Below are 14,044 nucleotides of genomic sequence, written 5' to 3' on the forward strand. Positions count from 1 at the left end.
AAGATCGCACCTACTAAAACTTCTAAGCTATTTTCATTTATAATCTTTTCAATTTAGATTTAATTTGTGCTTCAGTTCTTCAGAAAACATGACACCAGAGTTTAAGTGATCCAGATCTTCAGTCTTTTCAAGCCGTTTAGAGCCTAACATCCAATGTGTGCCCAATAAGGAATATGTAACCCCCAGCAATCACAAGGCAAGTTTAAGGAACTTTTCTATTTGTCCATCTCTAAGAAATGTTTTGAAAAGTATGAATTACTGTTGTGTTAGATGATTGTGTGTGGGTTTTTTTCTTTTCTTTCTTTTTTCTTTTTTGGCAAATTATGAAACCAGGAAGTGAAACTGTTGAGATCAAGAATCTTTTGTGTGGGTTTTTCCCCGCCACCTGGACACTAAGTTAGTGCATGACATTTACACAAGTTTGAGGATAACCATGCTTGCATTTGAAACCAGGACCTTCTTGCTGTGAGGCAGTGGTGCTACCAACTCAGCTACTACTGACTGCTTCCTGTTAGTGATTTCCACTGAGATAGTCAGTGTGTGCTTTGCCAAGTGTAGGTCAAATAGGTTAGGGTCTACTTGACCTGGCATATACAAGTGTTTTAGCGGGATACTGTGTAAATGGAAGGAATGGTGAGAGAGGAAGAGAAGGGTGCTTTGCGTAGGTCTTTAGTCTGTCTTGTCCAATTACATGTTCCACTATCAGAGCAGCAGCAGTTGTCTTAATCAGGTAATGCTGAGGTTTAAAGTCATCCCCCTAAACATGCTTCACAGATGATTACCGTGCTCATGCTTACAGTGTAGCGTGAAGCAGAAGACAGCATTTGGAACCGTTTTCCTATCCTTGCTATTGTCACAGAACTAAAAGCTGAAGCACGTTTATTTAAGCCTTTTGCAGATTCATCAGTCTTTGTGTGTGTTTGCAGTGACTGTTAGCCTGTCACATTGTCTCAGTCTTTGGCTGAGAAAGTGACATAGTTGTGTCAGCTGATCTGCCCCCCCCTCTGCGCTAACATGGAGCCTTATCCTGATTCTGCTTCCACTGTACAGCTTCAGGCGCCATGGGAACTAATTCCTTACAAACTGTGACAGCCAATAAAAGATGGCAGACCCACCCCCACACACACACAGATATGCAGTCGATATATAGAGAAGTCACAAGACAAGTTCCAGATCATCCTAAAATTTGATACAGATTGCTCTTTCTGTTCACACCCTTTCTCAGCCTCATGTTCCTGTGGCTCTTTTAGCTACACACACACGTATCCATGTGCTTCCTCTTGTCACTGTGACTCACCTTTTACATCACACGTTATTAGTGTCATTACGGTCGTTATACATTTGCGTTTACTGCCAGTGAGGTCACAGTTGAAGGTGCTAGCTGTTGCTATTTGAGCAACATATGTAAGTGCACCAAACACAGGGCTTCATCTGCACCAGTCTTTTGAATTATTAACGAGCATATCTCTGTATATGCTGATCTCACTGATCACTGGATTAAAAATCACTGAATTTTTAGTCAAATAGTTTAGATAGCAGGCTCTTTCCTTCTCTCCCCTTTTGTGCTTGCTGCTTGTATTCTTTGTAGCAGTAAATGAAAATCTGTACAAGTTGTTCAGAGTGATTATCATCATCCTACGATGACACATTTATTTCCTGATAAGAATGGTATTCAATGGTGACAATGTCCCACTTCATAAGATATGAGGGGGGGACTCGGTGTTTAAATAAGTATGTGAATAATGTGAGTGCTGTTTGCATTTGCGGTCACTAGATCTCAACCCAACACCTCAGGCTGATTTTGTTTAGCTAGCACTCGCCATCATCATCATCATCATCACAACTATTCAAGATCGTAGGAAATCTCAGTTTGGCAAAATGCTGTTCAACTGATTGTGATTTTCTACACCTTGCAGTTTCTCCTTTGTGTGCCTTTTTTTTTTTTTTTTTTTTTTTTTTTTTTACCACAGCGTCTTGACCATATCTTGACTTCACAATGGCTTAAAGGACTTAACGGCCAGGTATTCCCCTGAGGATAGGCATCAACCTTTTTTTTTTTTTTAAATTAAATTGATTGCCATTAGTGCCCTATTCAGAAGGCACATAGCTATAGCTCCATTGGTGGTTAACCCTTGTGTGACCTGGCTCTTATGGTCATGAACTATCTACCCTTTGTCCAATGAAAACCTGATTGGCTGGCTTTGTAGCATTGTTTAGCCCAGCCTCAATGACAAAGTCTTTGACTCAAAATGAACACCTCACAGCAGTAAGCAGTAAGGGATTGCAACTACTAAGTTTTGGCTTTAGATAACGGCATCAACCAGAGCAAAACTGTTACCCATCAAAATTGCTTTGGTGTGGGGTACCCAGTTTTGGCTTTAGAAATTTCTGCCCTCTGAGTATAATGGAACTTGATGGCACTTGCCTTGTGGTACTCAATGTGCCAAAAAATACATTTGTCACTTAACAGCAATGTCTTTCCAGGAATCATGACCCGGTTCCTACAAACTAAGGCTATGAACTAAGGCTTGTCTGGGGTCTGATATATCTCTGAGTACAATAGTTTTCAAACTGTGCAATGTTCAATAGTCTGTCTTGCTGTTAAGGTTCAACAATACAATATTATCATGATACTTAACTTTTTTTTGCTGAAAAAAAGCAACATGGTCACTAAAACCTGTTATAAATGTTACCGTAAGACAGAGTCAGACTGCTGTCAGTCTGCGATTAAATGGGATCAAGTTGGCAATTACATGCAATCTGTTTCTGATAGTACAGAAACTAACTGTGACAAGTTGTCGATAATCATATATCTGTTGCTGTATGCATAGACAGCAGATTATTTACAGATGAGAAGTAAAAAAGAGCCGCCAGGTGCTAAAAAAATAAACCTTAGACTCAAACGTTAGAACAGGCTTTTCCCCGCAGCACGCTGTGTAATAAATACTCACAAAGAAAGCGGCGGCCGTTACAATTTATGTCTAAAAATGTATAGTTTCATGCATCAGTTAAAACACTCGACTCCAGGTACACGACGCGCAGCTGGAAACACTTCCCGCAAGTCGAGCTGCCCGAGATTCACAGAATTTACAGAAAATGTTACATTTTTGTGGTTTATATCGTTGTCGGGACGATAGAATTCTTATATCGGGATATGAGATTTTGTTCATATGGCACAGCCCTAAGTGGGCACCAAAAATCAAGGAACAAACTAACAATAACAATATCTATTTATTTTATTCCTGTACTCTTCATTTTTCTGCCGTGATGATTTCCCAACCCCAGGACTAATAAAGGGAATCTTATCTCGTCTTATCTTATCTTATCTTGTCAATTAGCACAGCACTTATCTACATGGATAATGAGCACTACAAGCCAAATGTAAAGTACACCATAACTGGCTCCTTAGAAATGCTGATTAGGTCTTGAATAGCATATCTGAAGAGCCTGTGGCAGAGTATGCATCACAGCAGAGCAAACTAATGTCAGGATATAACACAGCGGTAACATGCTGCCTCTCTAGTAAGCCCCTCTTCCAGTGTGGTCGACTCCCAACTTCACTAACTAAAAATGTAGTGGGTGATTGTAGTCCCTGATTTAGTGAGATCCACATAGCAGCATCAGCTCTCCATCTGATGTGTCATATCAGAGAGTGGAGTGCAAGTCTCTCACACACATTTGATTCCACCTTATAGCTGTGTAAACCTGGAAGTAAACGCTTTTGATAAAATAGTAGTTCATAGTTCCCTCATAGTTTGTAGCTTCTCTTTCATTCAGCTGGGATTTTTTCTCATGTTAAGGATAATGGGAGGTTTTGCTGCGTATAATGAAACGGTCTTTTATCAGTTAACTGTTTAATTGGCTGAAGTCTGTTTAAGGGGAACCTGAACTTCTGACCTCATGATCTTTGACCTCTTTCTAAATGCCAACAGATGGTTGGACTGAGGCCATACAGAGTGCAGTGACAGGTTTCGAGGTTTGTGTGACCAGCACTGTTAGTGAGTCTGCAACTTTGTGACTTCTAGTACTGAGGTTTTGTGGCCTTTTTAGTAGCGAGTGTCTTTTGTGTGTCTGTGTGTCTTACTGGATAAATGTTAGTACATAACTCAGTTAATGTTGCGGCTTAAGCACAGTGGTAGCTTGGCTTGACAGTGTGTGTGTGTGTGTGTGTGTGTGTGTTTGGTTTTTTTTGTTGTTGTTTTTGCAATCACAACATGAAGGTTCCATGGATCTAAAGGGACACCGCCTTTTTCTTAGGGGCAGCTCTGCTCAGTTTTAATTACATAATTTGTATGCTTGTGTCTTGCATATTTCTGCTATGACTCTTGATCCTAGTCTGCGATGACACCGGTAATGTGACCACCGGGTTCCCTATGTCACAGGAACCATTGATATTGTTAGATGAGATTGGAGAGATGCTACCTGCCAGTTAAAGTGATGTAATGGGAAGGATGCTTCAGCATTACTCGTAACCCACCCCTTTCCCCCCTGTGGTGCATCATAGCAATAACTCCTCATGATCCAAACAACAGATCTGTGAGATCCATTTTATTTTTGATTATAGCTTCTGACATGTATTGATCCAGTTGAGCATGTACAGAATATTAATGTTAAAGCAACTCTATAGTGTTTTCGCACTCAGCCCACAGATTAAGGGTTTTTTGTGAGTGCGCATGTGATCGCATTAGTGAAAATTCCTCCAGAGGATGAAAACTAAGAGCCATGCAGGAAAGAGGAAATGAAAGGTGGAGCTGATAAATACAGTAATACTGACATTTTTCTTTAAATGAAATTGACTGTAGCAGTTTTTCCAGACGTGAGCTAATTCGTGCAGATTGACAGTAATTGTTAATTTATTTTTGTCTTTAAAGTATTTGGTAACCCTTCCCTGACTCCTCTTAGATGCCAGGTATTGAAGTGTGTCGTGTGCAGCAGTTGAGAATGCCGAATATCACCTTTCCACATGGCTTCTAGCCGTGCAGTTGTGTAGCGTTCACGAGAGGAATCAGTTTACTCTTATGTCAGCACATGACATCACGTGAGTGAATTCCTGAGGCTGACTCACTTGGCACCTTCACGCAGAAGGACGACTGCGTGAGGCTACTGAAGCCTTTCATTTACTCCCCCCCCCCCCCCCCCCCCAGTGTAGCCAAATAACTTGGCAGAGTCCTTTTTAAAGTTACCATTGCATTTTATAATTACCCAAGTGGGAATATCATTTAAAATTGAAACCTTTTTTTTCTGGATCTAATTAATTGTATGCCATGATTAAAAAGGTGCTCACTGTCTTCCACGATGTAATAGGCTTCACAGTCCCCAAGGATATTATAAGACTGCAGACGACTAACTTGCAGTTTCACACTAACTTAATGTAAACTGTTAATGCTACAATTGCAAGAAAATAAGGCCAGGCTTTCTGCTTCGTGATATGTCTTCACTTTACAACATGCAGATGTTGCATTATTGACTTAGAACATGTTCTAATATACCACAGTTACAGATTTAATTTATGTCCTGAGTTGTGCTGATTCACACTGTGGACTGTGGACCCCAATTCTGCTGTTATTTCTTTCATCAGGGAGAAGTGGATGATGCATAAAGGTTTCCTAGCATTAACGTCTTGCAGCAATGGCCTGAGGGACTCTCTGGACTGAAGCCAAGGTGAGAAGCAAAGCCAAAGCCAATTCTTGTTTAACGCAACTCTGCTGTGCAACATGGCAAATAAGCACTCCTCTCCAAACACAGAGACCAAATGTACTGATGATGCAAGGCTCAAACCTTTTTTTTTTTTAATCCTTAATAAGTTGGGGGGGGGGGGGGGGGGGGAGTTTAGATTTGTCTTCAAGCTTGTCTGAAAACAATCTTGCATGTCTTCTTCAGCACCTTGTTCATGTGTTCTATTATCTCCAGCTTCTTAGATCAGTTTTGTAGTTTTAAGAGAAGAGCAGCTACACAGTGAAGATTTTGGTTACAGGTTAGAGCTCCCTTTGGAGATCGAGGCCTTCTTAACCCTCTCTCCTGATTTACCACAGCTCTTGCCTGACCCCTTTCTTTGTGTTTAACCCTTTAAGACCTACCATAGAACCAAGGCCGCCAGAGCTTACTTTATATTTTTACATGCTGTAGTGCCATTTTTGGGAGCATTTCAAGTTGCTATACATCAATACAACTGTTATAGCTCAAATTTTAATAATATGTATGCATTAAGTCCATAGTAACTACATAAATTGCAAAAAAGTGCAATAAACTACAAAAAAATTGAAAATCATTTTTGTTTTGTTTTTTTTACATATACTTCTACTTGGAGAAATTTAAGAGGTTTATCCCTCAAAACTTTAAATACAAAAAAGTTGCAGAAAAAAGTTTACAACAACAGGAAATTTATTTTGAGTGTCTTCATAGTTTTATTTTTGAGATACACCAATTTTTATATACTGCAGAAAAAACAAAAAACAAACCTATGATGCAAATTTGCAAAAAAACCAGCATGTGCATCAAAATAAAGAATTTAAAGCAGTGCAATTTGAGTTCTAAGCATCCCAGAAACTATTCAGAAAAGCATAAAGTCAAACATAACTTTTAAAAACATCAGTATGGGCTTTTAAGGCCTACAAGTAAAAAATGACATTTTCCGTGAAAATGACGTCACTTCCGGTTTCGGGCAGGTCATGTCGGACGGCAAAGCATGTTTCTGGAATATTATGTTTTTGTTCCAGCAAGCGCTTTTTATGCAATTTTTGCAAAGCTATATGTGGAAGGAAACCGTGACGATGGCATAAGATGTAAGTACAACTCCTCCGGTTTCATATGCAAAAAAGAATATTGCGCTAGCTTACGTGGTTCCGGTTCTACAGGGATTTAAAAATAGTTACGCAAAACGGAGCGTGCCCACTCCGACCGGCTTTAAAGGGTTAACAGTGTCCAGATTCAGCTGTTCTTGCAAGTGAGAGACCTTTTCAACCATTTTGTGTGTGAGGGGAGAGAATGTTTTACTCTTGGAACCAGTACTACTACTAAGTTTCTGTTATCTTAAAGGTTACATTTCAGTTGGGGCTGCCTGGGATTATTGTTTTGCTCACTGTTCTTACACCATTTTCTGAGGGGATTCATCATCATAATAGTTTGCATAAGAAGGCATGGTTTTGGTTGCTGTTGCTAAAACTGGATTTTCTTCTTCATGTGCTGAGTTTTGTTGTATTTTTGCTGCAGCCTGCACTTGTTTAACGTAGCTACACTCTAAGTGCGTCTGTGTGGATTCAATGCGTGCCACGTGCTGATCCACAGTGAATGTTAAAAAAAAAAAAAAAAAAGATGGTATGCAGTTCTCAGCACCGCACAGTACAGTTGCAAAATAAGGTTTGAGCTGTTTAGAGTGCTCTGTTTTGTTCTCATCTACATCCAAGTCATAGTTTTAGACACACAATCAGACTAAACTATTAACATGAAACTCTGTCTTTAGTAACAAAGACACTCCTTTCCTGCAGATACTTATTGCACAATTATTAGGAGGAATTTTAGACTGTTCCTGTTCCTTTTATACTTGAGTATTTGAGTGTTTTGTTTTGGGGTTTTGTTTTTTTTTTGTTTGTTTGTGTGTTTGTTTGTTTTTTATTGAATAGACCTTTCTGTCTTGCCAAAGCATCTTACTTCAGTTAAGGTCAGTACTCTTCAATTCGGCCTTTCAAAAACCTGAATTTTATCCTTTTTAAACTTGTTCCACTCCTATGACGATGATGACTACATGACTTGTAGACATTCTTGGTGTCTTTTTTACTTCATGAATGTTAAAGTAATTAGAAATGCTTTTCTAAGCTTTCTTAAATTTTATGCCACTTCCTCTGAGATCATTTGAAAATTCTGAGTGGTTGGTGGGAATTATGCCTCAATCTTAAGACATGACATAAAAAATAGCTTAATCTATAGGGAGGGGAACCTTCTGCAAGTCACACTTTCAGTAGCATCTCCTTGATTGGAACACCTGACTCTAGGGGGATTCATTAAAACAGAGATTTACGCACTTTCAGTACTTCCGTCAGTGCATTTCTGCAGTTGTGGTTTAGATGAAGATCAGGCTACATTTTTATTGACCTTTGTAGAAACTGTGGTAATTCCTTTAGTACTGCCATATACAGCTGCAAGTAAATAATCAAGCAATTGATACTTCAAAGATCAGCTCATAGTTTCCCTACTTCCAGCTTCTTCCATAATCTGATTTGTGCAGTGATATCTGAATCTCCTTTCTGGCATTGCTGTCAGCCACAGATGAATTGTTGACTGGATTGTTGTGGGGAGTCGCTTACTTATACCAGTTAATCAATTTCACCATCCCTTGATAGCTGACACTTCACTTCACCTATCTGACCAATCTTGTGTGTTTCTCGGACAGCCAGAAGCCAGCACTCTGTGCTTATTATACCGACAGACCTCTGCTTCGCATCCTGCGACATCCTGAAGTGACTGCCAGCGTTAAAAGATTGATGAGCGTGATCAGCTTTCAGTAAATGGGGACCGGGCTCTTGGTTGCACTCGGGCACTTTAGAGCCATTACCTTGCAGTGATTCTAGAGTGGACAAATGCTTGAGTGGGACTTGGTAGCAGGCAAATATCATACCTCTCTGTTGATTTAATCAGCAGTGGTCTGTTTGTGTGTTTGTGTCTAACTTTTTGGACACATGTAATTTGAATAAAGAATTTACTTTGTTTACTGGCTAACCCTCGTAACAATGGTTGTTTAAATGTCATGGTAAGCGTATAGGTGGGTAAGTGATTATGTTTTTGAGGAGAGAACTGAAAGTTAACCTTTGTTGCGGATTTGAACCACTCATTTGAACCACTTAACACAAGCCATTACACTCTGCAAACCTTCTCTTAAATGGGGGAAAAAAAAAAACAAAAGCCAAGACAAAACAAAACGTGCTGTGTTGCTGTCCGCTCTGTTCATTTACTGACTCTGAATTCTTGTAATCACAGTTCACCATTGATTCCTCTACATGGAATATATCTACAGGGAAATACCCATCACTCAAGCGCCATTGTCATATTGCTCCAAAACACTAAATCCATCACCACATACATCCCTCCATCTCTTTTTGCCTCTTTCTCAGCCCAAGCCTAATATCACAACATCTGGTTTAAGGTAACAGCAGCTGTCAGCAGTTCACTGCAGACCCCACCCCACTGGGTATTTTGCTGATATTTATATTGTTTTTAAGACAAACGCATTTGTCTTTAATACCATCTTACATGATCCCGTCATGTTTCTTTGTGTTTTGGCACTCTCTGCACATCTTTTCACCCATCGCAAATATCGAGAGCGTAAAATGAGAAGCCACGAGTCCTCTGTGCCCCTCCCCTTTCACTATTTCCCCTTCAGTTTGTGGGAAATAAATGGACCATGTTGCAGCGCTCCAGAAGCAGTCTTTATTGGTGCACTCTTGCTCTCCGTTTCTCTCTCAGGGGGCCTGTTGAACCAAGGAGCCAACTGAGGAGAGATTACACACCAGCGAGACAATGTTCAGTGCCCCACAGAGGCTTTGCACTTTCTGGAAGGGCTCTCATTATTATAGTGCAGGAGACTTCAAACGATTCCCCAGTAGCTTTTGATGCAGTTTGATGCATAGTCATGCCCAGCTCTCTGAGCTCCAGAATCACTGGGTGTGTCTCTATAATCAAAGCCCTGCTAACCCACATGATTACAGGAATGGCACACTGGCACATACCCTCTCCTCTTGGCAATCAGACACAGTCTCCCCCTCCCCCCTGCGTTGCATCCCTTTCCCCCATCATTATAGTATGACTAGAATGGGTGATTCAGTGTTTTTTAAAGGCCCCCTTTGGTGGCACGCATTAAGCCTGGTTCACCTTTTGTGGGTATATGAGCTGTATACTGTTAAGAGTATTACAAACCCATTTAAGGAAGCAGAAACCGTTGCATTGTTAACGGTTTGGAAATACAGCTAAAAACATCAGGGTAGGGCTGGGCGATATGGCCCAAAATTCATATCTGGATATTCTTTAGTTGGATGGCGATATACGATATATATCGCGATTATTTTTATTTTTTTCAAAGCCATAAAGTAAGAACAAAAAGAGAGTTCTTAGTCATGCTGCGTCCCAGATCTCACACAGGCACTTTTATTATCATAGAGCGTAGATGTACATAAAAAAAAATACTCCGAAATAAATTATCAGCATTTATTAAATAATAATGCTCCATAAATAAAATAAAACAATGCTGGTTTTGTGCATAACAAAAAGCTCGCAATTGTACAGTCAAAATGTAAACTAAAAGACGCTGAGCATAATAACAAAGACAGATTTCGCAGCTGCTCTGTTCCCAAGTTCTACTGCGTGACTGACAGCCTGGAGCTTGAAATCCGCTTTGTAACCATGTCTCGTAACAGGTGCCATTTGTGGTTCTTACACACACACTATATGGTAATATTATGTTGAAGCACAGTAGGTATTAGCGCGGTTAGCTCGTTAACGCTTTGACGCCGTCCAGCCCCACACACAGGGTGATCCCCGCTAACTCATTAATGGAGATTTGCCGCGTTAATGCAGTTATGGTGTTAACGTCATTTTAACGAGATTAACGCTGACAGCACTAAAATCGTAATCTCCAAATGTTTTCTTTTAACCGACCAGCTCCTCTTTGATAGCTGCCGTGTCCATCTTGTTGTTGCCTGCGGGTGAAGCGATGGGGGAGTTGTGTTCAGTGAAGGAGAAAGGCGAGGCAGAGTAACATTATATAAACGATATTGTCACATATCTCGTATAAAAATATATTGATATATTTATGTCTGTGAAGGTTCTCAGTCATCCAGGTCATCGTAGTCTAAGGAGCTTGGAAAGAAAAGCGTCTGGACTTCTTTGAGTTGCTTGAAGACGTTTCACCTCTCATCCGAGAAGCTTCTTCAGTTCTAAGGTCAAATCGTGGGGAGTCCCAGATTTAAACCCAGTGGGAGTTCCCCCCCAAAGATTTGGGGGGAAACTCCCAAGTGAAACGTCTTCAAGCAACTCAAAGAAGTCCAGACGCTTTTCTTTCCAAGCTCCTTAGACATTGATATATTTAAAAACTCGATATATCGCCCAGCCCTACTTCAGGGTGTTGTAAATGTTTATAAAGTCCTATCTGAATTAAAATGCTCTTTCCCAGCCTCTTTGTGTGCATAAATGAAAGTTCAATTATTAAAATTGCTCAAAAGATTTCTCACATATTACCCCATAAAGGTGGAGATACTGCAGATTAATCTATTCATCTTACTGTTTCCCAGCTGAGTAGCTGCAGAGCAAATTCCTCTGGTTCTGTACAAAAAAGTGAAGTGTTTTGTATTGTGCCATTCTCTCCTCACAGATGCAGATAAATTCTGTTTTGTGCTTTGGATGTGCTCATTGCCATCTAATAGTGTATGTCATTTAAAGGTTGAAGCAGCTGAGTTTGATCAGAGGAAAGATGGTTGCCTCAAGCAGCAGAGGCAACCTTAGCAGCAGCCCCTCGTTGTCTCTTCAGTCCATCCTCGCCAGACTGGTTGGCTCCAGGTCCTTTGTGGAGAGTCTGCACTTAGGTGACACCTAAGATATAAGCAATGACACTCACCTATGAGCACCTCCCTCAAGTGCACAGAGTACTTTCAAAGTCAATTGATTTCTCCAGCTTTTTGCTTGCATTTGTTTTTTGGTTTATTTTTATTTACACTTTGGTGTTTTAATATGCTGGAAAGCATTACATATTTGCATTTCTGTCTAAGTTCTGACAAAATCAATAATTCTGATTAAAACGGATCGGATACTTTTATTGGAAAGTCATCCATGTTGTGTTGCTATGGTAGTGGGTGTGGCTGTTACAGAGGTTTAATTACCTGACCTTTAATTCAGCCTTGTGAATCAGCCACACAGATGCGCTAAAGATGTAAAACTGTAATGAAGTGTCAATTTGGGGCAGTGGGTAAGTGTTTACTGCACTTACATAAGCTGAGACCTAACAGCTTTCAAGTTGTGGAAAATCTGCATGGAAACGTGTGTTAGAGGACCTCAGTGACCACAGGATAATTTCCAAGTGCATTATTATGCAGGCATTATAGTTTCCACGGCCAGTGTGTGATGGCCCGCTTGTGTACGAGTGACGTTCTGTAATCAGATGGTACATGCAAGGCTGTCTGCAGGCGACCACATGCCTGCCAGAGTGTTTGTGAAAGACACTAGACCACAACATGCGCAGCAACTACTGCATGTGCCCTTGAGGAGAATTTCTCAAAGTAGATTTAAAAAGTATAGAACAGGAATGGCTGCATTTTCATGTTATATGGAATTGTACTTTCCCATTGATTTTTTTTTTTTTTTTTTTTTTTTCTTTTCCCTCCTCTCTCTCTCCTACCAGCCCGCTGCAGCCAGCCGTAAAGTATGTAGAAGACACCCCCCTTTTAAACAAATTGATTCCAGATAGTCTCTTACAGTCTGGCTAATGTTTGTCATGGTTGCATGGTGTTCCTCATGATATTAAAAAAACAAACAAACAAAACTGACTTGCTTACTACCATAGTTACTACTACACTCCCCATGATGCGGTATTGTTTGGCTTGTTTGAAAACTGATATAGTTAATCACATTGAGAAAAGTGAAAGACATTATACATGAAGTGGCAACCGTGGCGCTGGGGTTTGGGAAGCGCAAGGTCGCCGGTTCGATCCCCGGGCTCTCTGTCTGGTCGTTGTGGGCAAGACACTTTACCTTACCGCCTACTGGTGTTGGCCAGAGGGGCCGATGGCGCGATATGGCAGCCTCACTTCTGCCCAGGGCAGCTGTGGCTACAACTGTAGCTGCCTCCACCAGTGTGTGAATGTGAGAGTGAATGAATAATGGAATTGTAAAGCGCTTTGGGTGCCTTGAAAAGCGCTATATAAATCCAATCCATTATTATGAAGTGTATAATGAAAAATTGGTATAAAAGGTTGTGTTAATCCAGTGTATACTGATATGTTAAAGAGGATTTCATAATCTAATTTTGATTATGATCCATGCCTTATAGTTGACAAATGTCAAGAGCAACAACAAAAAAAGCATAAAATGGCATTATATAGCAAAGCAATTTTTTTTTTTAATGAGATGTAGATTATGTCTTATTGTTATGAACCATTATGAAGTGCTATAGGTACATAAATTACAAATAGATGGTTTTAACCCATTGGTAGGAGGCCGCTAGGCAACATAATGACATCATAATTAGATGTGGGAATCACCAGAAAGCCCCAGTGTATGATATTGTTCCACTTTTTAATATTTTGTCATATGCTGAGTATTGCAATAACCTTGTGATTTAGCACCTTTTTTTAGAAATGTTTTTCCCTGTAAAATGATTGTCAAGCATACAATAGCAGAACTAAAAACCTGCCATAAATGTTAATGTAACATGGAGTTGGTCTGCTATCAGTCTGCAACTGAATGGGGTCAAGTTGGCAATTACATGCAACTTGGAAATGTATCCGATAATACAATAATTAGCTGTGATAACCCATCAAAAACGCATATCTGTTGCTGTCTACATACATAGGAATTCACATTTAATTATTACATTTGTGCTCATCAGCCTTCCCGTTCTATAGGAATATGACCAGAATACAGCCAGCAACCAGTTGTCTACATTTATAAATCAGTATTATTTGCAAACCTGTGGCCATCTATCTGAGTGCAGTGGCAGTCAGTCCAAGTCATGCTGCGACTCTTTGCAGAAAGATTGCACAGGTTGCCTGGTAGGAGTCAGTCGTTGCCACGCGACTGCACATTTAGTCAACACAACTCGTAGTCGTTGGCAAAATGTGGGGGGGGAAAAAAATCAGTACACTGACCAGGCAGCCATGAATTTTTGTTTGGTGGATGCAAGGAAATTGCTGATGAATTTTTACTCATTAACTTGCTCTGAATTAGGAGGTATCTTTTTTTGGTTTTGTGTTTTTTGGGGTTGATTTTAATGTAAATTTGCTCGGCTAATGTTTTCTCAGGATGGTGGTGCATGAGATGAGCCCTCTTGTTGCTACTATTCCCTGAC

The 14,044-nt window shown here is 40.2% G+C and overlaps 1 protein-coding gene across 8 annotated transcripts in view; it reads left to right on the forward strand.

The window, feature by feature from the left end:
• The window catches only part of ncoa2 (nuclear receptor coactivator 2), a 58,927-nt gene that overhangs the window by 10,992 nt on the left and 33,891 nt on the right, over positions 1-14,044 (forward strand). For 6 of the 8 annotated variants that reach the window (XM_084939224.1, XM_084939228.1, XM_084939223.1 and 3 more), the window contains exon 2: positions 5,579-5,661. The exons of the other annotated variants lie outside the window; for them this stretch is intronic. The gene's annotated coding sequence lies outside the window, so the exon portion shown is untranslated. The remainder of the gene's footprint in view (positions 1-5,578; positions 5,662-14,044) is intronic. 8 annotated transcript variants of the gene reach the window in all.

The sequence above is a fragment of the Perissodus microlepis genome, chromosome 9 (assembly GCF_051167445.1).
Source record: "Perissodus microlepis isolate ML-2025 ecotype Zambia chromosome 9, ASM5116744v1, whole genome shotgun sequence".
In the NCBI taxonomy this organism is placed as follows: Eukaryota; Metazoa; Chordata; class Actinopteri; order Cichliformes; family Cichlidae; genus Perissodus; species Perissodus microlepis.